Source organism: Calonectris borealis, chromosome 2, assembly GCF_964195595.1.
Source record: "Calonectris borealis chromosome 2, bCalBor7.hap1.2, whole genome shotgun sequence".
NCBI lineage: Eukaryota > Metazoa > Chordata > Aves > Procellariiformes > Procellariidae > Calonectris > Calonectris borealis.
The window spans coordinates 2970652-2995850 of record NC_134313.1 but is presented as its reverse complement, the minus strand read 5'-3'; positions in this window follow the sequence as shown (position 1 = coordinate 2995850).

The following is a 25199-nucleotide window of genomic DNA, read 5'->3' as shown; positions in this document are numbered from 1 at the left end:
TGTGGGAGGCAAGCTAGATTCAGTCGGTCTTCACGGTCCATCTTGCCATCAATGTCTATGGACATCCCACCAGGGCCAGTTCTTGGCAGCAAGCTGGAAAGATGCAGGGTGGAGAAGGCTGCAGAGGCTCAGCATTTCCCTTCTGCAAGTGGCAGGATCATCCCTGCAGCAAGGGGCTTGCTGGCTCCATCAGCTTGCAGGGCTGTAGCTGGGTGGTACAAGGGGGAAAGCTGCATGTTGCTGACACCAGTGCTGAGCATGGGTGGGAGGCGAAGCCAAAAAAGCACCTTCATCTTATGATGCTCACAGATTGCTTCCCTGTGGGTGCTGCAAAGGTGCTGGAGGGGAATACCATTCCCCCACCAAAGCTGTTCTTGAGAGCGGTGCCTCTCTGTGGCTGGTGGTATCTTCAGTCTGGGGAAAAGGAGTGTCGTTTTGCAGGGGAATGGGTGGTAGAACCTCTACCCCTTCCCAGGGGGTCTGCACATAGGCACTTGTGTTTGCATGGGGGAAGAGGGAGGAGAGACAACTTCACCGATGCTGGATGGGTGTCTTGAAGTGGTTTTTGCAAGTGCCTTCTGGGGTTAGGAGCCAAGAGGCTACAAAATAGGCAGAGGGTCTTCTCAGAGGAGGGGACCTCTTTGCCGCAGCAAGCACAGGAAGAGCTGAACTAGTTAGAAATGGAGCAGGGTCTCCAGGAAGGGAAAGTCCCTGTTTAGAGATAGGGAATAGTTGAAGAGAAGTCAATGAAATAGCAATGCTTCTCCCTTCCCCTCCTATCTCTTGACTTTCTGGGCTTCCCTGTGGTGTCTAGTCCTACCACATTCAAAGACATCCCAGTTTCGGGGCTTGGGAGTGGGTATATTGTAGGGTTTGCCAGGCCAGTGTTGCCTCGGCTTCCTGGGTGCTGCGCTCTCACTGAAGCTGACGGGGCTTTTCTGGATTTTGCCCAGGTGGTTGGAACCCATGGTCGGCTTGGGGTGACTGCACCAAGGACTGCGGGGGAGGCCTGCAGACCCGCATGCGCACCTGCAAGCCCCTTCCCAATGAAGGTCTTGTCTGCGAGGGAGTCCTGGAGGAAGGACGGCTGTGCAATAGGAAGGCATGCAATAGTAAGTGGAGGCATGTTCCCTTGCACACACGCGAGTGGGTCACTTCCCAGAAGGAGCTTGGCCTCATCGACATAAATAATGAAGGATGCTCTAGAGGCATGGTGAAACTGCCGAAGGGCCATGTCAGAGCTGCAAGCCCAGAAGAGCATGCGACTTCGGCTATGCATGGTCCTGCCCTTCCCTGCCTGTCTCGCGGTCATGCATGCACATGAGCACGTGCTGACACACGTCTTCCAACACACACACCTGCAGATCTAGATCTTTACCCCAAAGAATAGGGGTTAATCTATAGGAATCTATAAACAGGCTTACATCAGGTATTCATATGCTAGTGATAAATCTGCCACTGGTGGCAAAATATACACCCTTAAAGGCATTTCTTTGACAGGTGGAACCTCTCTCCGAAATAAACAAAGCATGCAGCTAAGAGAGATGTTAATCTTTCTTCTTTTTGGCTTAGTTCACCTTCCCAGTCAAGAACAGTGTTGCTGTCCCTTTCTTTTACAAAATGAAGCCTACTGTACTAAGATGTGGAGAAAGATCTGGCCATTAGACAGACAAAACGCAGGGCTTGGGCAAGGCAAAGTCTTTGGCAGATGCTCCACTTTCCTCCTGTGATGCAACCTCTTTCCAGGTCCTCTTCTCCGGAGAGCAGGGGACAGATTGTCAACGCCAGTCAGCAGTCAGATATCGAATGGTTGAGCTGGTGAACCTCTAGCACTTTCATCCCCAGATCTTCTTTTGCATTAGCTGAGTTGAGAGGGGGATGAAGAGGAAAAAACAACAGCAGAAGCAGCTCAGCAATGCAAGCGAATGGCTCATTATAATTATTCCCTACTTTTTATTTCAAATTCATAATAGAGGATGTTTGAATAACTCCTCCAACTAGTCAAATAACTAGGGAAAGTTCAACTGTCTTCAAAGGCGGGGAAGTATCTCCTGATAAAGGCAAAGTTCAAATAGAGGAACATAAATATATTCCTCTAATAAGGGCTAAAATGATTTCATGCATTTTTTACCACTTCCATAAATTTAAATCATGTTGAAATTAGGCTTTTTTTTTCTTTTTTTTTTTAAATGAAACCTTCTGGTATATTGAATTTCATCTCTTTGACTCAGAGTTGCTTATTTCCCTCTGAGGTTCGCCCACACTAGGGATATTTAATATGTGTCCCCCACGCTTGCTGGTGACTTTGTAGTCATAACACAGCTGTGGTTTGGGCCAGTGAGGGTAAGAGTGCAAGGACCTGGAAGCTGGACCTGAAAGAAGGTTCAGCTGTGGGACTTGAGTGTGCCTGAATGGAGTTGGAGGAAGGGCCACACCGGTCTTGGTGGACAATACTGTGAAGAAGAAGAGGGTGGAGATAGCATTGTGGGTGGGTAGAGGGGGCTCTGCAGTGTGGTCATTCTTTGAACACGGGGGCACATGGGACAACAGGCAAAAAAACGCCTTAGAGTGCCCCTCCTGTGCTGGACAAAGAAGGGGGGGACCCAGCTCCCCAGTCCTTCTTTGCAGGACATCCATCCCCATCCCTAATCATCTTCAAAGCCTTTCATGGGACCGGTTAGTTCAGCTGAACTTATTTGGGAAAAAAGGATCTTGAGCTAAGTGGAAGGCCCTAGTTTGGAAAGAGAGTACGCCCACAGAGTGGGGCAGCAAAAATTGATTTATTCCTTTGAAATAAATAAGTTAATTCTGATGAATTTTCCCAAGGGCCTCTTTGCAGACAAACTGCTGAGCCCCCTTGTGATGCTTTCACGCTGGCAAGCTGGAAATCATTTGAGGGAAGATGTGAACAATTAATCTTTCAAGAAGACTTGCCCATGCACATCTTGAGGTCTCTGTCCTACCTCAAGATAAACCTCTATCTCTTCATATCTACCAAAGCTGTGCATTTGGCTCTGAACTCGCTCCTCAGTGAATCTGTCCCTTGTTGCCTTTGCAGTCATGCCGAAGAGAGGTGCACGTTTGACCCAGGAAGGGCTTTGAATCTTTTTGCACATGTGGTTTCCTTCTTTTTACTGAGATCTATAGCAAAACCTGAGAGGATTTAAAAGTAGAATAGAAATCCTGTTTTAAATGTGCCACTGTTATTCTCATATTGACTTTTGCTCATAGATTTGTTAGGAATGAGTAGGATGTTCATTCTTCCACTTGAACTGTTATTTTCCTAAGTGTTCATTATACATTGCAGTTAAATAGATTCTAATTCATTTTCTTAAATTAAAAAAAAAAAAAAAAGAAAAAGAAGAAAAGAAGAACTGGACAGAAGAACATCTTTATTCTGAATTGTGCAGCATTTCAGTAGTTTGTAATAATACCTGACTAGCTCTCCAGGTATTGTGGAGTAGCAGACACCTTAATTTTCTAGTAGAAAACAAACAGGAAAAAATACTCTTTTCCTGACCAAAGGGCCATATATAATCCAGATAAAACAGCAAAACAAAACAGGAATGAGTGCTCTGATGTTTTCCTCTTTGCTGTGGGGATAAATTGAAACTTGTCCAAGGAAACTAGTACCATCACTGAAAACTAAAATCAGTTGGCCAAGCAAGTTACTGAAAAGTAAAATCAGTTGACCAGTCACCACCACCTTCAAAACATCTCTTTTCTTTAGCTTCTCCTTCCTTGCTTCTGCCAAAGTGGTTCATAAACTGATGCGTGATTAGCAAGAGTGTTTTAGCTGTTTATTTGGATCTCCAGCAGCAGGGAGAGGTCTTAGTCTGATAACGCATCTGGGGCAGGTTCTCAGTGGGAACGACTTTAGGCGCTGTAATTCAGCTCCCTGGAGCTGCTGAGATGAACATTTGCAGAGGATCTGTGAGGGTTTCCTTGGTTGTTTTATTTTGCCTGGCGATGGCAAATGCGCTAGAGGGATCTAACCTTTCTTGTCACGCAGCTCCTCCCCCAGGTGGACCTTCTCCAGGTCCTGCCATCCTTCTTTTTCCAGAGCTGGCCCAGGTGGACCTTCAGCAGGTCCCAGAATGCAGCAGTGGAAATGGTGGTTTTCAGACTTTCCAAAAGGTGTGACTTCTGGCAGCATGGTCACCGAAATATAGGTGTAGCCACGTGGTTCCCAGAACTGAGTCTGAACACGTTGGCTGGAGGCCATAGCATTGTTTGAAATCACTGCACAGGGATGTCTGAATGACTCCACAGGTTCCACTTATATGTGGGCTTTATGTTTTTCCACTTGCTTGGGCCACCATCTCTGCTGTTTCATGTAATGGAGTCTCTTGCTTGATGATCTTCCCCAGGGATACATACCCAAGCCCAAGGGCAAGTGAGCCAGGTAAGTTATCTCCGTGGGCAAAACCCAAAGCTGTAAAACACTGAAGAAAAACTGTAATGAAGGCTATTCCCAAACTGGAAAGGAAACTTTGGTAACAGCAGCTTGGCTTCGGTAGAGCCTTTTTTCATGGCAGCTGTTCAGCTCAAGAGACATAATCTGAAGGACAACATTCAGTGTTTGTTGTAACTCTGATTTTTCCTTGTTAGAGGCAAAGGACCCGGTGATATCCTCCTCTCCGGCACAGACAGAGGAGATTTCCTCCATCTGTTGGATTTGGCCAGGAGCTGCTGTTTTATAGAGGGAGGAAAAAAAGCCAATCCGAGTGTGGTGGCAAGTGCTTGCAGAGGAGCTTTCCAAGTCCACCCCCTTTGGATGGAAGGGGACACCCGCTGTGCTCTGGTAGCCCCTCTTGGCTGTGTGGTGCTAAAAGCTGTGGTTGCTTACAACCTGGCACGCTGAGGTTCCTGGTGGGAAGGCTGGACGAGCAACGTGGCAGGACAACATCCAAACCAGAGGAGGGATGTCATGGGCCTGACCCTGGCGCTGGAATTCGGCAGTGCTGAAGAAATGCAAGAACAATCAGAGATGTAGGTGGCCTGCATTTATTCCTGGGGAATGAAAATCGGCAGAGGAGCCAGCTGAAATCCTGCCATCCCATCTGGCAGAGGCAACGCAAAACCATCTCTGACATTTATGAATATGCAGATTGGGCAGACACATCTCCCTTAGGCTGGAAAAGGGGTGGCCGCATCCTGCCATCGGGTGCAGAAGTGTGACACCGGTGCAGTCCCATCAATCCATGCTGGATTTCCAGCATCAAGTGGGTTCAGGATCTAGCCCTTCAGCTATGTAACTATTAGTGGTGTGAAGAAACGCATGTTCCACATGACATTCCAAAAGACTGAGCCTCGGTCTCATTCTCTGCCACCCCTGATTTTCATTAAAAATAGCCTTTTTGCTGCAACCACCGAGCTGAAATATCCTGTGCATGTTTAAGAGCATCTTCATTCCCCACAGGCCAGGCTAGAATTCATTGCAAGCTGGAAGAGCACCTTGTCCTATAGGTACCTGCTGCTGCTTGCAGAGACTTCACCCTGTTCCCCTTTTTAATGGTGGTTCAGGCATTTCGTATCTGGGAGTCACACATCTCACCCAATGACATTTTCACAAATCTCAGATGTTCAAACCGAAATGCTTTGGGCCATTTCCTTATTGTGCAATCGCCATATATCCAGTGGCCTCCAAAATGACCCTCTTCTACATCCGCTGAGTTCTTGGGGTTTAGGGGTTGTTAGTGACTCTGCCCTTCTCAGTTTTATGCCTTTAGCAGCTGCTAGATGCCCCAGAAACTCAATAACTGAAACCTTCTCCTCCAGTTTTACTGCACTGAGATACATTTACCCCCTCCCTTTCCACTCCTTGCTCTAGTCCATCCTTTCATTCCCACCACCCCAGCTTGCCTGAATAATTTTCATGATCCTGCTGTTTTCTTTGCCTCCTCTGTTTGGGGGATGAGTATAGAGGGAAGAGTGTGTAGCTCTGGTGAGACATGCTTGATTGTCAAAACCTTGGCCCACAATACTGCAAAGTCTCTGCATTCAATTTTTTTTTTCCCTTGGTTGTGTTGCAAGGTGCTGTCTGACACATTACATGTTCTTATTAGAAGTGTTGGTCACCTGCTTCCTTTTCCCACTACTGCCAGCATTGCAGGATCATCCTCCCCATCCACATTTGAGCTATGTTCTTCCAAATCTCACGTGCTTGCCTTCGCTTGCAATTGAAACACCTCTGTGTTCCCTCTAAGGGAGTTATTCCTCTAGCCCTCATGCTAGCTTCTCCAAGGTGCTGGGTATTTCAACAATGTGCCTCATGGCATTTGTACAGCTGGGATGTAAATCAAGTCTAGGTCTTCCTTTCATCCTGGCCTTACTCCTCTCCACTGACCCCAGTAGGCTGCTGAAATCCAACCCTTTCTCCACTGCCTTTATTTTGTGGCCTCCACCCCATAAAGTTCAGGTGTATAAAACCCACAGCAAAGCATCACTTGCACCAACTTTGCCTTGTGCGTAAGGGACGCGGCTTCTCCCTGCTTTGTTCAGAACCACGGTTGATTTTTGCATATATTCAAGGCAACTGTCCAGGTTAAATCTAAGCCATACTCTGTGTTAAATGGAGACAGACCTGTTTCTTCTGCAACACCTTTTCCAAAGCAGAGGCAGCCTGCCTGCTGCAGCGGAGCGACCCCAGCATGGATCCGGAGGCAGTCTTTGCTGGGGGAGGCTTGGGGCAAGCTGGAAGGGTCATGCATTCAGCCACTAGACCTGATTGCCTTTAATTAGAATGAGCAATAACAGTGCAGGCTTGTCATATCCGTCGGGGAGAAAAGGAAATCATGCAGCTTTTTCGAGACTAAGATCAGTTATTAGATGTCAGTAATACGGGCCCAAATAACTGGTGAGAGGAGGTCCAGGGTGCCAGGGTTGCATTTAAAACTTTTATTTTGCTCTTTTATCTTTTCTTCCTTCTGTCCTGCCTCCTATCTCTCTGTCCATCCATCCATCCTTGTTCACTGGTTGTTCTGCGATATTCAATCCCAGGTTTTCCTTGTCACCTTCCTTGCTCTGGGCAGCTGACAAAGCCATCCAAGCTCCACATCTACCACTTGTTGCCCAGCCCCTGTTTCTGCTCCCAGCCTAAACAAGTGTCTGGGAAGCCTATGGGATTTATTACAGATGGAGATTTTGTGTGTTCTTGTGGTCTGTATGCTTTCATGAAGAGGACTTAAAGCAGAGAAGATGAAAGTGCATGGGTATAGCCAGCAGTGGGTGGTGGGAGTGGAGCAGGGTTTGTGATGTGTCCCAAATATAGGACTAATTTAACTTGTCTCCTAAGTAAACCCCAAACACTGGATATTGGAAAGCTAATTAGAGGTTGGCATTTTTTAAAAATTGAATCTCACACAGGAAAGTCCCGTGACTTTGTAGCTATTAAAAACATAGGATTTGGGCCCTTTCTATTCCAGTAAAGAACCAGACAAAAACAAGGTGTATGCAAATATCAGGATGTTTGCAGTCCTGATGTCCAGCTATCGGTGCCTTTCCCTTGATGATGGCAGGCGGGTGACTGCCCCATCCCATCCCCTCCAGCCAGCAGCCTGCAACCAGTTGGTGCTGGGAAGGTTTGGAGGAGTCGGCGTGACCAGTTCCTAGGTTCCTTAAGTCCTGCTTTCAGGCAACAGTAATGGGAAATAATATAATTTCACAAACTAGATGGGCTTCTTCCATGAACCAAGCTGCTGAATATAAAGTCTGGCTCCTGGCAAGGACTTTCTGAATCATTCCTCTCCTTCCTCTGCTTCCCCTTTTTACATGACAATAAAGACTCCTGCCACCACACTGAAGCTTCATTAACCTTCATTAATTTTCTCAGGCTTCCGGGATCAAATTTGTCACCATTTCATCTCTTGGCAGTTTGTACTTCTTGAAAAGATGTCTGACTGTTTTACCTCCTTGGGCAAAAAAGATCCTCTGTCTGGTACTTGCTGTTTGGAAACAAATTGGTTGCCAGATCACAGATTACTCGGGCTCAGCTCTGCTCTCTGCTATTCTGCATGACTCCGGTGGAGTCAGCTGAGCTCTCTTGATTTACAGCAGGCAGTAGTGGTGGGCAGGATTTGGTTGCTGTTGCTTGGTTTTTTCTCTATTTACTAGGGAGGGCATGTGTCAGGGTTGCAACATGCCCAATACCACTGAGAATGGAAATTTTAGTTTCCCTTTTAGCAAATTCAGGGCTGATCCAGATGGGATGTAAATGCAAAGCTGGCAGAAGTGTGGGTTTGGAAGGAACAGGGGTTCTAGCGGTTCGTCAGGAGTTAAATGCTTTTACTTTACAGTGGATGCATTATTTACTTTCTGATCTCAACACCATGGTCTTCAATGGGAGATTTTCAGTTAGGGCACTAGGGTCAGAAGTTTCGCTCTTTCACCTGAGTTGGAACTCAGCCATAGCCATAGCTCTGTTGGTACATAAGTCACTTTGTTGATACCAGACCTTCATCTCTCCTTGCTGTTGGTAATAAGGTAGAGTCTGTGAAGGAGACATCCTTTTGAGCTATCCCTTTCTTTTTTACCTGCCTTCACCTGCCTGCTCCACTCAGTATTTTCTGGTTACTCTACAGAGCATTGCTAAGTAGATGTTGGTTGCAAGGCAGAGTTTTCCACCAAAAAATACTGCCAGTCATCACCATAGATCTCAAAACACTGCTAGGGATGGTGGGATTCATTGCCAGCGCATCTGAAAAGGTTACATGCTCCACAAGTACAGCAAAGAGTACAGACACCCTAGAAAATCATTGCAATTGATTAAGACCAGACATAAGGGATCATTTTCTGCATGGTCCCAAGTCTCACTGAGAAACAAGGGGTTGAACTGCCAACCAGTCCGAGTCTTGCAGGCTGGCTCGGTGCTAAAACCTCAGGGACTGCTGGTGGCCAGGGGTGTTGGGGTTGGAAAGCAGATGGTCGTGTCAACCGAATGTTGCAGGTCGCTATTGTTTATACGTGTAACCTTTGTAGTGAAAGATCTTGCAGAGTGAACCAAGGTGTATTTACATGACCCATTACCTTGCCATAGCCAATGGACGCTATAATTCCAGAAGCCAATCGCTGAGGTCCACAGATAACAGAAAGCGAGAGGACACTGACGAACTGCAGCACTACGGGTACCCTGCACCTCAAATAGGTAAGCTCTGACCTACCACAACAGCCTCTGGAGCTGGCGCACTGCCTGGTCACTGCAATTCCCGGCTGGGCTGGGCTGACTGCATTGACTCGCTTTGCTGTTTCAATGACCCAGCTAACCAACTCTTTTCCCCCCAGGTTAGTGTGGGCTTATCCAACAAGTCACATGCTGAGTAAATGGTCATCACCCAGTTTGTTCCCATCCCATTGCCCTACAGGGCTTTGTGTTGTTGCCATTAGCCAGAGAAGGCAAAAAGGATTAGACGCAAAGCCCTAACAAGACCATGCATCTCACAGACCGTTTCTCATCACCCTGCCTACTTCTAAGCCACTGCTTTGTCTGAACTATCTAAACAGTCATGGTTCATTAAGCCAAAGCTGATCTTACTGCGACACGGCCCTTTGCTGATGTCCATGTCATGCCTTCCTGTTGACCATAGGAGGAGGTGTGCAGGGTGTGATGGGGAGAGAGCAGGACTGCTTTCCTCTGTCATGGGTCTTTAGTGCTGTGCAAGGACTTGTATCTGGGAGGTTCTGCAGCAGGACCTTCCACCCTCCTGCAATAGGAGGGGAATCATATGCAATAATATCAGAGAGTGTGATCTGGGAAGATGGGAATGAATTGGACCCAGATCTATGCCTGGTCCAATCTGGAGAGGTTTTGAGCTCTCCCTTCACAGCTGCCTTTTGTGGCAGGAGCTCAACACATCGTGGGTCTTGGGCAAAGCAAGGCGTGCTGACCCTGACTACAGGTTAAAATCATTGCCCAGTGACCTTGAGAACAGTTTGTGCTCTAGAAAAAGGCTTCAGCCAGGTGATTTGAGGAGCTAGAGCTGTGAAATAGATTATAAGGGAGAGCAGGTCGTATTCTGGTGTAAATTAGCTGTGTTTCATCCAACCCAGCAGTGTGGATTGCTGTGTGCAGCAGTGAACAGCGTCATGAAGCTGAGTGGTGTGGAGGCTCCGGGGGTGATCGGTCAATGGCTGGGGTTGTGGCTTTCAATACAAGGCAGAAGACAGGCTGAATTTCCTTGCTACCCTGCACTGAATCTGCTCCTTCCAGCAGGAGCAGTTCCGCTGCCTGCAGGGTCACTGGCAGCTGGCAAAAGGCTGCAAAAGAGGGATGGCGTTTGCACCACTATAACCTGGTGAAGCTGAGATCAATCTCTCAGTCACACATGTCCAAATGGGGGGGAAGAGAAGGCACTCCAAGGCAGGTCCTGTGATATCCCCTATTGTTCCTGCTCTGCCTGGTCCCAGGTGCTTCCCTAGTGCTTTGTTCCAGCCTGTAGCTCAGCCATCACGTTTATAGCTTGGCATTTCTTCCTGCCATGCAGCTGGATACTGCATCTGGACTCAGTGACATCTCTATTAACTCCCTGCTGTCGTAACCAGTGATGTAGCATGGCTGACTTGGGCTGCGGTATCCCTGAGTGCAGCATGAGCTGGGAGATGTGCATTGTCCTGCTGCGAGCTTGCCACATTCCTGCCACTGTCCCAGGAGCAGCAACTGCAGCCAAGTTGTTCAAAAAAATCAGGATGGAGGAGATGTAAAGACCAAGGAAGGGATTTAGAGGGAGTCTTTAGCTGGGGATGCCAAAGCAAACCCCATGTCTTCCCTAGCAATTAACACAGTTTGTTAATAACTGTGGAGGGGATAAGTCATTTCACATCACATAAGACCTGGAAAAATAGGAAATACGAAAAATAGCTGATGCCAGTCAAAAGGACTAGGGATGAGGGCATGGTCCTGCCCAGTTGAAGACTAGTATTTTCTCCTGCCTGCCCTCCACAGCCCTGGTGTCCAGGTCCTGTTGGCCTATAGGCTCTGGCACAGTTGTGCTCTCAGCTGTGGTGCCACTGGCTGCCCACGTGTCTCTCCCAGCAATAGCGCAAGGGTGAGATCCAGCCCAGCAGGTCCCTGGCACAGGCCCTCCCGGCTTAGCTCACATACTGCTTCCAGGAGGTCTTTGCCAGCAGCAGGATGTGAGCAAAGAAGCGGCTTGCATGTGGCGAGATGTCAGATTGACAGACGACGCCAAAAAATAGAGGGATCCTGGCAGAGGAATGACAGTGATGTGCCACTCTATTAGTGACGAGGGAAGAAGCGTCACGGAGAAGCTGCAGGCACTGATGGGGACCCCGCAGCCAGCTGAGCTCTCTGTAAGACCAGCTCAATTATTCTCAGGGCTGGCCAGGAGCTGGAAAGGATCCTGGATTGCAGTGTTCCATCCCTGTGGAGTGATGCCCAGTGTGTCCCCTTCTGCAGCACCTACTGGGCCCTCTCCAGCTGCAGGAGAGGTGCTGCAGCTGACTCTGTGGGATCAGCAAGCCCTGCAAAGGGCCATCTTCCCACCTGAAGTGGGGTCCTTGCCACTGCAAACTCCTTTGGGACACTCCTGTTAATCTCCAAGCTAGCCTGGAGCATCACAGGACTAATCAAAGGTCAATCTTGCAGAGACATCTGTCTACAGGCACCAGTCATGATGGAGGGCAGCGCAGGGCCCCTTGTCCTCTGGGGTGAAGACCAATTTGGTGGAGTGCATCTCTGGCAGGTCTAATTATAAGACAGTACTGAGCTGTACTAGGCGGCTTTCAAACCCAATGAGTGTGGTAGATTTCTTTCCCCTATATCAAAAAACAGAGCCAGGATCCACTTCTGGGATAAATAATTGGAAGATATTGCATCCAGTAATTTGTATTTGCTGCAGTCTTACCCGCAGGGGTGCAGAAAATCTTCTCATCCATAGTTTTGGCGATGGGCAATATTCTGCTTCTCTTGGATGGAGAATGAGAGAGCTTGACCTGATGGCTGAGAGCGCCTCAGAACTGGGTCTTGCATGGTTTGAAAATCAGTTGAATTTCTGCAAGGTTTGACACGAGACTGGACATAATGCCCCAGCTGAGATAAATTGCGTATTTCAAAAAGACACCAAACCTAAAGGAGTAACCAGCACTTGGAAAATAAACTGTATTACGGATTTAAAAACTAGGGATTGGTGCAATGTGAGAGATGATAATTGAGGAGATCTACCTCTAATCATAGATATTTCTACTGTGAAAGGGCAAAGGCCAAAAATAATAAGAAAGGGAAAGAGGCAGAAGAGGTGGAACTTGGTTCAAAGGTGCCATTCATTCATCTAGTGACAAAATAACTCTTGTCTGGACATGGAGCTTGCAAAACCACAGCCAAGCCTGAGTGGGGAGGTGGTGGGACAGCACTGTCCAAGCTATGTGTTGCTGATGGAGGAAGCCACTGCATCTCTACAGGATTCCTCTGATCCACCTCTGGCCTCTCAGAAAGACTTTTGGGCACAGACTGGCAGCATTTAACTACCAAAAAAATGCCAGCTCCCTGCCACAGAGGGACTTGGTGTTGCTAGGTGCGGTATTGGGGAGGTTACTCAAGGTCGATGGAGAGGATTCTCTGAGCAATGCAAAGGCATCATCTGTCGATGCAGCATCCAAGCAGGCTAGGTGGCAGGAATGGTTGGGATTTGTGGGCCAAAGAGGCATCTCCTGAAATCTGGGCCACTCTGGATGGCAAATGCTGAAATGATGGTACCAAAAAGGTAACTTGCTGGTGGTGAACTGAGAGTATCACAGGATTGTCTGTCTGACAGAGCCAGTTGAGTTCCTTATTGGAAAGGCAGCGAAATTACCATGGAAATGCAGATCTCTCTATACCAGCAGATGTAACACTTGAGAAACAGGATACGGGAGCGATGTTTTCTTGAAGACCCAAGGCCTCAAAACACACACTATCTCCTACACATCCCAGAGAAAGACCAACGGTCCATAACATTTACCTTACTGGAACCAGCTGGGTAGATTAATGAAACAAAATGCAAAAGCAAGGGGAAACAGTATTGAGCACCTTTGGCTTAATGAACAAAAGCAGTTACATCTCATGATAATTGTTACAATGGCATAGATGAGATGGAGAAAGACTCATCCTTACCTCCACCTCTTTCTGACTCCAGCCAGTAAATGAAAGAATGAAAGCCTGTCTACTTTTCATCAAGGACAGGTCTTTCTCTACACTTTTCCCCTTCAACAGGCCTGCACATATTGATTCACCAGCCTCTAATTAATGGGCACACTTTTAACTACCAACTGCCTGAATGACTGGAGATGTTCGAAGTAGATGTGCCTAAAAACATGACACATAACGAATAACACAGATAACTACCAAAAATCCCAATAAGCAGACTGATGAGAGCTATAAGCGCTTGAAATCCTGCATAAAATTTCATCGCACACAGAAAACTCCCCTTAAGACACTAGTAAATAAATATACCACCTTGAGGAAAAAATCAGACACGCATAGCTTTAGGTCAGTTGAGGTAGTATTGGGCAGTTTGATGGTCTCCAACCCTTACAGTCCCCATCACAGTTCCTGTACTGACACTGACTTTCATGCAGCTGGTTTATAACCCACACTGCCCTACAAGCAGGCTGAGATCTCAAGCTGTAGCAGCCCACTGCTAGAGTCTCTTTCACGCCCCATGTTGCTGCTGGCCAATCCACTACAGCATCTACTGTCCAGTTTTCTTTGGGAATGGCGTGGTGGTGTGGGAAAACACATCCAAGTGCTGGGTGCAGCTCAGGTTGTGCCGCGTTGTATGACCCCTGAAGTCATGCTTACCTGTTGCACCCAGTGCCATGATCCTTCTTACATCATCCATAGTCTGCCAGATGCATCTCGTTATGATGTGACATGGTGCAGTCTGATGCTCTGACGAACCTTTTACTAGAAGGGTATGCCCCTCTGTTATGTCTCCTCAAAGATGTGTTGGTGTTTATTTGTGCCATATGCCTGTGTACCATACATACCAAATGTTACGTTCTAGGTTTATCACATGTAATTATTAGTAATCCACTAAAAATCTAAAACGCCAAACAATGCAGAGCTTAATTAAATGAAATAGAGCAAGCTTTAGTTTTCATCTGGGGGAGAAAGGCATTTTCTCAGTGATAGACTAATGCCTATGAAACTAATGGAAAACTGCCCTTTCCCTGCCCATGTCACACTTCTGGTGACTTACCTGGAGCCTGTGGCACGGCTGAAACACCCCCGGCATGACCGTCGGTCTGCAGGGATATTAAAGACAAAGGGAACATGTTTCATTGCTTTCCGCTCCCATCTCTTGTTGAATGGGATGCTTTCATTTGCCTTTCCAGTACTGCCCCATCAGGTAAGCAGTGGACAGGGACTGTATGATGCCCTGGAACAGTCAGCCTTGTTCTGTGTCACGTGCTCAAAGCAGATCTTCTCCATAGGTGAAGGAGATGACAAGAGAAAACTCTGTGGGATTATTTCAGCCAATGTCCTTCTCAGGCATTGTCATCTTCTATTTTGTCTGTTCCTCTGCCAGTCTGCATTGGTAGGGGCTGTGAGAAGGCAGGGAAAGGAGTTGAATCCTTACAACTGCTCATTTATGGACACATTTAATGTATCTGTCTAATCACTGCAACTTAATTAGTACTATTGCTGAGTAAGTGTTACACATGCTCACACGGTTCTGCAGTGGCTACACCACCTCATCATCAGTGGTGGCACCTGCCCTGCCCAGTGCCCTGGTACTTCCACAGTGTTCTTCCCTTTTGTGTGTGTGTGTGTTACAGCTCTACGCAGTACCTCCCAAAAAACTTTTAGCCCATTGTCAACCCTCACATTTTCTCACCAGTCCCCTTCCACCCTTGCTGTCACAGCACACGTGGGACACACTGCACAGCTTCACAGATCACCAGCAACTGGCGAAGTGCAACCTTAGAAAGCACTGCCCAGAAGATCCGGGTACCAGGGATGCCACGTCCTCACCTTCTGCTCCAACCCCAACAGGTGACCCTGCAGCGGAGGAGTGGTCCCCGTGGAGCGTGTGTTCGACCACCTGCGGGGAGGGCTGGCAGACCAGGACGAGGTTCTGCGTGTCGTCTTCCTACAGCACTCAGTGCAGCGGCCCTCTCCGGGAGCAGAGACAGTGCAACAACTCTGCCGTGTGCCCAGGTGGGCTGAGAGCTCCATGTATGCATGGGCAGGAGGGGAAGGGAGATGCACTGCCCAGAGGACTGACTGCCTGTCATATCTCTACTGTGATAGCTACTTGGAGGGAGATGGTTTTTGTTTCCTCTTCCTTCTCTTTTTACCCTAAAGCCCCATAGAGACCCTTGCTAGACCAAGCACCATTAGATGGGTGTTGTTTTGCATGGTATGGACAATTCAATGCTATCTAAAGGCGATGAATACAATACATCTGAAAGGCATGTGCCCTTTGGGGTGTTTCCAAGCATGGGGTAGACTGGGAAAGAGAAGCATCAGATGGCACTTTCAGTTGCTCAGATGCCAACACAGGGCATACCATTGGAAAATCAACATGAAAAACTCAGGCTGCTGCTATGTTTATGAATTGAGCCAGCCATCATCTCTGTTTTCATACTCCTTCCACAACTTTGATGAAAAAGTACAGTCTGGGGAGCCTGGACATTATTTTGAAGAATTATGCTATTAAACCAGGTGTGTTATTCACGACTCCTGATCAGTAACATCATTGTTCAGAACCAATCTTATAATGGTGAAACCACCAAGCTGTTTTCCCCTGCTCTTTCCTGCATTTCCTCCTCTAGTTATCTCTTATCATGCAAGATGCCTAGTGACAATTGCAAAACATTAGGTTTGAACACCCTTTCCTGATAGCGGTGGATCAGTCACTGTTAGCAACCGATGAAGGACTGGAAAAGTACTTGAGTATTTGTTTTTTTTTTTTTTTTCTGAAGCATTATTGATTTTGTGTTAGCTTCTCCAGTAAAGCTGGAAGGGATGAAGTCCTTTAAGAAAGATCAGACATTCTTGTAACATTTGGCCTCTAGAGATTACAGTGATTAACCTTCCATAAATAACCTGGCCAGATTAGATTAGATTAGATTGGATAAAATTTGATTAATATAGATTAGAAAGCTTTAGATGTCTAATTCCAGGAGTTACCAGTGATGGCCTGAGCACTATTGGAGCGTGTTGCCCATCCCATTTTGTTCTTCCAAGTCTCCCTAGCTCTGCCCCTGTGGTGTTACTGACGTATGTTGGTAATTAGTAGCCAGACTACAGCTTTTCTGAGAGCTTGAAAATGCTGTAGCCTTTGACGATCCAATGAGAAAACGTGTTGAGGGAGGGAAATAAGGGTAAGAAGTGACAAAATGATGGTGATGCTGTTTCCCAAGGGGTGGTGGGGTTTTTGTTCCTCTCTAGTTAATTGCATCTTTTGCTTAAAAAATGCCCTTTTCTCTTGGCTCAAAAATCTGAAAAATTAGAGTCAATTAAAAGTGCATTGTGATTTATTTCAAATAGAAAGAAAGTAACAGAGACTTGGTGTCAATACCAAAGCATAAAAAATTACGTGATGTTCTTCTTGCACATTTTGGGTTGGTTTGTTCTTGGCCTTCCCACACTCACTTCTCACATCTGCTCATTCTGGGTGGGAAGATGCTGTGCTCTGTGGGCTCACTCACTTCTCCAGACCTCCTTTGGAAAGGAAACTTACTTCTTCTGCTTTGATTGCAGTGCATGGCACCTGGGACGAGTGGTCTCCATGGAGCTTGTGCTCTTCCACATGTGGGAGAGGGTACAGGGATCGGACCCGCACATGCAAGCCCCCGCAATTTGGTGGAAACCCCTGCGAGGGCCCGGAGAAGCAAACAAAGTTCTGCAACATTGCACTTTGCCCAGGTAAGGCAGTTAGAGATTCAAAGCCTTCCCTCCAGCAGGTCTCCCCATCTCCGAAGATGCCCACACATGGTTCATCGAGTGGGTCTGTAGCTGCCTCAGCTGAATCAGCACACAGTCTGCACTGTCTCGAAGAGGATCCTCTATAAGGAAAGGACACATTGGAGGAGCAACCTAAAGCTGCTTTCTGGGGTTAAGCATTGTCTTAGGTTCAGATTCGCTATGTGTAATAATTTTCAGAGGACACATTATATGGGATGGATCTGGACTGCCTCAGCTATCAGTGCTATTTCCAAGACCATCTTAAGCTTCTCACCTGTTCTCTCCAGTGAATGGTTTAAAGTTATTTCGCCTGACTAGGCTTGTTGTTGTGCTGGAATTAATTAATAGTTTTTCTTGCTAGCAATATACGTGCATTAATTCACTATATATGCAAGTTTTCTCTGTACCTGCTTTGGGTGGTGAGATGGACTAAGAGACTCCTGAGAGCCTTCCATGCCATATTTTAATACTTTTAAATACGTTTTCCCTACCCCTCACTTCCAAATTACTCTCCCTGAGTTTTGCTTCGAAACAGCAGAAAGAAACCTCAAGATGAAATGGCTTATAACACTGGAAATCCACTTGTGCTCCTATGGCTTCCTTCCCCTGAACCAGACAGGCCCTGGATTTACCACAGAGTCCCCATTAATTTAACTCAGGGTGTCCTGGTGAACATGATCTGAACATGAGGGAACTCCTCAACACTCCCCCTCTCTCCCAGGGTAACATCAATTGACATTTTTCCAGTTTAATGAGAATCATTATGAGACATTATCATGTCCCTGGAGGAGGAGAGGGATTGTGGGAGTAATGAGAACTTTGTGAAAACATTTGTGAGAAGCCTCCTGGCATTTTCCACCCATTTTCACCCTAAGTAACTATCCTTGGATTTCTGGCTGTGGTCCAGAAGATTCTACTCGGAATAAGAACATCCCAGACACCAAATCAGCTCTGTCATAAAAAGACAAATTGAAGAAATCGGACCTGGCATTGCTTGGGCAATAAAGCATATCCTGAGTTAACATTGATCCATAATTAATTTAAATACAAATACATATGTGGATACACTGCAGCAAATGAAACAGTGGTGGAAGAGACAAGCAGCCCAACTGCAAGACTTCATCTCTAATTAATGCCACAAAGGCAATCAGTGGCTTTGCTGTGCCAAATGAGTGCGGCGTTGGGGGACTCATTGAAGCACAACAATGGGCACTGCTCCGCGCTTGACACACCAGACAGTCATATCGCTTATTACCGCCCCGCTCTGAGGATTTATTACTACAACTGATAAAAATGCTCTGCTGCAGGGACAACAGAGCTTTTGTTCCTCCGGAGCAGTAGATATCACGGGCTGAGCCCCAAGTCCTTCGGAGAGAGATGGGGAAGACAATGCCAGTCTCTGCGTAGACTACACCAGCCAGACTCCAATGAACATTTTTGTAGGCTCACACGGAGGTGTGACAATGGCACTGAGCGGTCTTTGCTGCAGGGCAAGAGCCCTCAGCATCTTGCCTAAGAGACATTTTTACATCAGCGCACATGGCTGGAGGTGCAACATGGCCACCTCTGTTTTTCCATTTTTTAAAATGTCTTTAAAATTACAGTCTATGAATAAATAATCTCTCATCTCAAAGGAAATTACCTGTTCCCTATCCCGCACTGAATGAGCAATTTATGGATGTGGCTGTCTTTTATTTTCCCACCTGCAAATGCTTGCACTTGTGGTAAGCTGCCAATCATCACTGCCACAGCAGCAGGTAGGGCTTTAGTAAACTCAACTTTTTTGGTAAATGCAACTTTTTTGGTAAATGCAACATTTACTTTGGTAAATGCAATCTTACTTTTCCAATATAGGGGAATACTAATGAGGGGCAGGCACCGTCAGTTCATGGAAACTAACAGCACTTCTTTCAGTCAGAAGAGCCACGCTAATTTGTACCTGCTAGGATCTACTTTGTGGGGGTTTGATCATTTCCAGAGAGGAATCACCTGTCAGTCACCGCTTTTTACATTTCCCCTCCTTGGGATTGATAGACACTGACATGATGCCTTGAATTTATGCACGATGAAAACATCAAGCTTGGATTGTTAAAAACAAGCACCTTTCGGAAGTACCTTTATGCCTGCCTGATTTTTCACACCTTCTGAGCTCACGTGACCCCCTCTGAGTTAACAGTTGCTCATTTGGATATTTTTGACATGTTTTTACGAGCTTGCAAACAAAAAGCTGCTCAACTGCAATGGGGATTATTTGGGGCTGTTAGAATCCTTGCAGATTACACAGGGGACCAGGTTGCATATATTTTTCTTGGACTGACAAACAAAACCAATGAAAATGAGCTGCAATCTACAGCAATGTGATTTGAGCCAGAATTCAGACTTTTCAGGGATTCGGGTTGTTTTTCTGAGTGAGAGCTAGCAGCTAGTGAGAGCTAAACAGAGCATGATGACCGCTGCTAATGAGAAAAAAGTGCTCCAGGAATAGCAAGCTGGGTGATGGATCTGTTGATCAGGGACCAATTAAGGTGTAACTGCCACACTTGGGAATGCCGCACACTGTACCACGCTAATAAGATGTATTCATGTTTCTCTCCAACCCCATCCCTATCATAACCTTTCTTGTCCCTCCCTCCTCTATTTAATTATCAAAGACACTGCTGTGTAGAGACATATCAAGCCTGTCAGTGTTAATTCAGCCATGAGAGAAGTACATTAACCACACATGCTCACTCTGCTTGTGGTCTCCTGTTGGAGCACACCTTTGCTCCGAGCAAAAAAGGGTAAAGGGGGAAAAGGATCTTTGCACAGGAGTTAGCAGGGCTCATTGAAAGATATTTAAACTGGACTTGAAGGGGGATAAAACCAGGCTCGCTAGAGATAAGTCTGGGGGCAGCACACCGATGTTTGAGGGATGGTATGCTAGTGAGGTCCTTTGGTCTGCTGTCTCAGTGGAGGTAGGGGATGGAGATCCATGCGGCAGCAAAGACACAAGGGTTATGGATGTGTTAGAAACAATGGAAGTGCCTGAGAATGGTCACATAGGGTTTTTCCCCCAAAAAAGGTGACGGGATCAATAGCCCAACTGAAGTACATCTACAGCAATGCACACAGCATGGGCAACAAACAGGAAGAGCTGGAAGCCATTGTGCAGCTGGAAAACTATGATATAGTTGCCATCACGGAAACATGGTGGGATGAGTCACACAACTGGAGTGCTGCAATGGATGGCTCTAAACTCTTCAAAAGGGATAGGCAAGGAAGGAGAGGCAGTGGGGTGACCCTGTATGTTAGGGAGTGTTTTGATCGTCTAAAGCTTAATGATGGTGACAATAGAGTTGAGTTTTACAGGTAAAAATCAAGGGGAAGGCCAACAAGGCAGATATCATGGTGGGAGTCTGTTATAGACCACACAACCAGGATGAAGAGGCAGATGAAATATTCTATAGGCAGCTGGGAGAAGTCTCACAATCGCTAGCCCTTGTTCTCGTGGGCGTCTTCAACTTACCAGATGTCTGCTGGAAATACAATACAGCAGAGAGGAAACAGTCTAGGAAGTTCCTGGAGTGTGTGGAAGACAACTTCCTGACACAGCTGGTGAGGGAGTCAGCTAGGGAAGGTGCCCCACTGGACCTGTTTTTTGTGAACAGAGAAGGACTTGTGGGTGATGTGATGTTTGGAGGCTCTCTGGGGCACAGCGATCATGAAATGATAGAGTTTTCAATTCTTGGAGAAGTAAGGAGGGGGGTCAGCAGAACTGCTGCCTTGGGTTTCCGGAGGGCAGACTTTGGCCTGTTTAGGAGACTGGTTGACAGAGGCCCTTGGGAGGCAGTCCTGAAGGGCAAAGGAGTCCAGGAAGGCTGGAGGTTCTTCAAGAAGGAAGTCTTAAAGGCGCAGGAGCAGGCTGTCCCCATGTGCTGAAAGACGTGCTGGCGGGGAAGAAGACTGGCCTGGCAGGACAGAGAGCTTTGGCTGGAACTCAGGAAAAAAAGAGAGTTTATGACCTTTGGAAGAAGGGGCAGGCAACTCAGGAGGACTACAAGGATGTTGTGAGGTTATGCGGGGATAAAATTAGAAGGGCCAAAGCCCAACTAGAACTTCATATGGCTACTGCCGTAGAAGACAGTAAAAAATGTTTCTATAAATACATTAGCAACAAAAGGAGGGCTAGGGAGAATCTCCATCCTTTATTGGATGCAGGGGGAAACATAGTGACAAAGGATGAGGAAAAGGCTGAGGTACTTAATGCCTTCTTTGCCTCAGTCTTTAATGGTAAGACCAGTTGTTCTCGGGGTACCCAGCCCTATGAGCTGGAAGACAGGGAGAGGGAGCAGAATGAAGCCCCCGTAATCCAAGGGGAAATGGTCAGTGACCTGCTACACCACTTAGACACACACAAGTCTATGGGGCCGGATGGGATCCACTCAAGGGTATTGAGGGAGCAGGCAGAAGTGCTCACCAAGACAATTTCCATCATTTATCAGCCATCCTGGCTAACCAGGGAGGTCCCAGTTGACTGGTGGGTAGCAAATGTGACACCCATCTACAAGAAGGGCCAGAAGAAGGATCCAGGAAACTACAGTCTGTCAGTCTGACTTCGGTGCCAGGGAAGGTTATGGAGCAGATCATCTTGAGTGCCATCACGTGGCACGTACAGGACAACCAGGTGACCAGGCCCAGTCAGCACAGGTTTATGAAAGGCAGGTCCTGCTTGACCAACCTGATCTCCTTCTGTGACAAGGTGACCCACTTAGTGGATGAGGGAAAAGCTGTGGATTTTGTCTACCTAGATTTTGTTAAAGCCTTTGATGCTATTTCCCACAGCATTCGCCTGGAGAAACTGGCTGCTCATGGCTTGGACAGGAGTACTCTTCGCTGGGTAAAAACTGGCTGGTTGGCTGGGCCCAGAGAGTTGTGGTGAATGGAGTTAAATCCAGTTGGTGGCCGGTCACGAGCGGTGTTCCCCAGGGCTCAGTTTTGGGGCCAGTTCTGTTCAATATCTTTATCCATGATCTGGAAGAAAGGATTGAGTGCTCCTCAGTAAGTTTGCAGATGACACCAAGTTGGGCGGGAATGTTGATCTGCTGGAGGGCCGGAAGGCTCTGCAGAGGGACCTGGACAGGCTGGATCGATGGGCCGAGGCCAACTGTATGAGATTCAACAAGGCCAAGTGCCGGGTCCTGCACTTCGGCCACAACAACCCCAGGCAACGCTACAGACTTGGGGAAGAGTGGCTGGAAAGCTGCCCAGAGGAAAAGGACCTGGGGGTGCTGGTTGACAGCCGGCTGAACATGAGCCGGCAGTGTGTCCAGGTGGCCAAGAAGGCCAACGGCATCCTGGCCTGTATCAGAAATAGTGTGGCCAGCAGGAGCAGGGAGGTGATCATGCCCCTGTACTCGGCACTGGTGAGGTCGCACCTCGAATCCTGTGTTCAGTTTTGGGCCCCTCACTCCAAGAAGGACATGGAGGTGCTGGAGCGTGTCCAGAGAAGGGCAACGAAGCTGGTGAAGGGCCTGGAGCACAAGTCTGATGAGGAGCGGCTGAGGGAACTGGGGTTGTTTAGTCTGGAGAAGAGGAGGCTGAAAGGAGGTTGTAGCGAGGTGGGTGTTGGTCTCTTCTGCCAAGTAACTAGCGATAGGACGACAGGAAATGGCCTCAAGTTGCTTCAGGGGAGGTTTAGACTGAATATTAAAAAATATTTCTTCACTGAAAGGGTTGTGGAGCATTGGAAGAGACTGCCCCGGGAAGTGGTTGATTCACCATCCCTGGAAGTATTTAAAAGGTGTATATGTGGTGCTTAGGGACATGGTTTAGTGGTGGAGTTGGCAGTGTTACGGTAACGGTTGGACTTGATGATCTTAAAGTTCTTTTCCAACCTAAACAATTTTATGATTCTACGATTCTACGATTTCCTGGCTAGCAGAGTGAATTCCTGTGAATAATGCTGTGATCTGAGTTTCTGTGTGCACTTCTGTGTGAAAAACAGCATTTGAGTGCTTGAGAAAGTTCCCTTCTTGCAGTCTTGCGCATTGCTTTGGTGAAAAATGGGTTCCTTCAAAAAGTGCTGATTGCCCAAAATGGGAAATGTTTTGGTAATGTATTGATTCCTTCAAAATTGTCAGTGAAAACATGATCCACGCTCTCTATTTTGATGTTATGTTGTGATCGGCAATATAATTTGTTTTGACTTTTATGTTGGAATGTGTAATATCAATAATTTCAACTTTTATGATGTTATGTAGAGTATGGACATAAAAATTGAAATGTTATGGCACTTGCATCCTGCCAGACCATAACATACCAGTCAGAGGTTGCAGAGAGTCCCAACAAATTGCCATTGCCAAAGTTGTCTGAACTTTTTCTTGATGGCCGTTGCCCTCTCTCACGCTCCATGACTTCAGTTTGTCATCCCCTGCCTCGGTCCCTTGTAGGCACAGAGACTTTTGCACATGCCTTTTTCCAGTGGGAGCGATTTTCACATTCAGTTTTGTTATCTCTCTTTGGGCCACTCAGTGGACGGCAACTGGAATGAGTGGTCGAGCTGGAGCTCCTGCTCCGCCTCCTGCTCGAATGGCACCCAGCAGCGAACGAGGGAGTGCAATGGACCCTCCTACGGGGGAGCCGAATGCCAGGGACACTGGGTGGAGACCAGGGACTGCTTCCTACGCCAATGTCCAGGTCAGTGACCAATGACTTTTTCTTTCTCTTGGTCATCCTTCTCTGCAGTCCCAGGAAGGTTTTTCTGAAATCCCCTCCTATTTTCTTTGGGGAAAAGTTGCACAATTTTCACCAGTAATGCAGAAATAAGGAGGTTGTGGGTCATACCAAAGGACCATGCAAGCCAAAATCCATAGCTGGTAAATGCTCCAGAAGACGCCAGAGAGGTGAGTGGTTACCCACAGGGAACGTGTCTTTCTAAACATAGATACCAGTTTTCAGCATGTATTTAAAAAGCTGAACAAAATGTCAATGAAACCCTTTCCATGCCTCCACAATGCTTCAACTTTCCTCCTCTTTCTTTTTTTCGTTCCTCTTCTCCTACCAATTCACCACTTCTAGTTACAGTTGAAGCAAACAGGGAAGCAACCACTATTGTATCACAGCTTTGAACCTTATCTATGACAAGGTCTGGCACAATGAAGCCTTGATTCATGCCTATCTAAGACTTGTCACTTACTTTACTCATCTAACTGTATCTTAAAATAATAATAATAACAATAATAACAACAATAATAATTGTAATAATTCCTGCTGCCCCAGCTGTTGTAGCCAGTACCTTACATTCAGAATAATCACCTTGTCTTCATACCATGGACCACAGGCTCCAGGACAGCCATTTCATGCAGGAGAAGCAAAGAAAATTGAAGCAGATACCAGAGTACACCGAACACCAGAAGTCTACATTCCTCAGACTGACACCAGCACTATAGAGTTGCAGGTGCAGTTTTCTCCTTTCTGTGCAGAAGTCTTGGGGGAGGCCCAAAGAGAGAGTCCCCATTGGAAAGGGACTAAATGGGTCAGCTGATGTGGAAAATATTCTGACCTGGAAACAAAGCTTGAACATCTAGAAGCCTTGAAGATTGATCAGCAACCAGTTTTTCTTACCATGCTTCTCTTGGCCTTTTCCCTGACTCTCCCTGGGTGCTCCATTCCTGTTAAACCATAGGACTGAGAAGGATCGGATCCCTGAGATGGAAAGGGTCTTTCTCTCCTTTCTGAGAGAACAAGGGACAGCCAGAAACAGCTCAGCTCTTTGAGGCACTTCTCATACCTTGCTCAGGTGAGCAAGTATTGTCATTCTCTCCACTCCACAAGCATAGAAACCAGTAGCTCTTCAGCCTGGTGTACCTGTTTCCTCAGAAATCCCTATCCTCTCTGGTAGCATCACCATCTACAGCAGGGCATAAGCAGTATTTAACACAGGTATTGGACTTCCCTACATGGTCTCTAGTAGGTTTCGGTGTTTAGGTATCTCACTCCTTCTTTGCAAGTTATGGAGATCTTCAAAGATAAAAAGAGCCTCACTCTTTTTTAGATGACTTTGTCCCACTGATTTTAGAGTTAGTTGTCAAAGCAATGTTGGCCATGGCTTCCACTGCATATGGTGTCACCAAAGAAAGCATCAGAGGTTGGTGTTGTCCCTTTTCTATGATAATTTTCTTCTACTGCTTGGAGAATAAGAGGAGGATCCCCCACCCTCCCAAAAGGAGTTATTCAACCCAAGATGACATGTTAACTTCTAATTAAAACCCTAATGGGAATCAGGAGATTTAGGTCTTTGCTCTCGTTCTGTCAC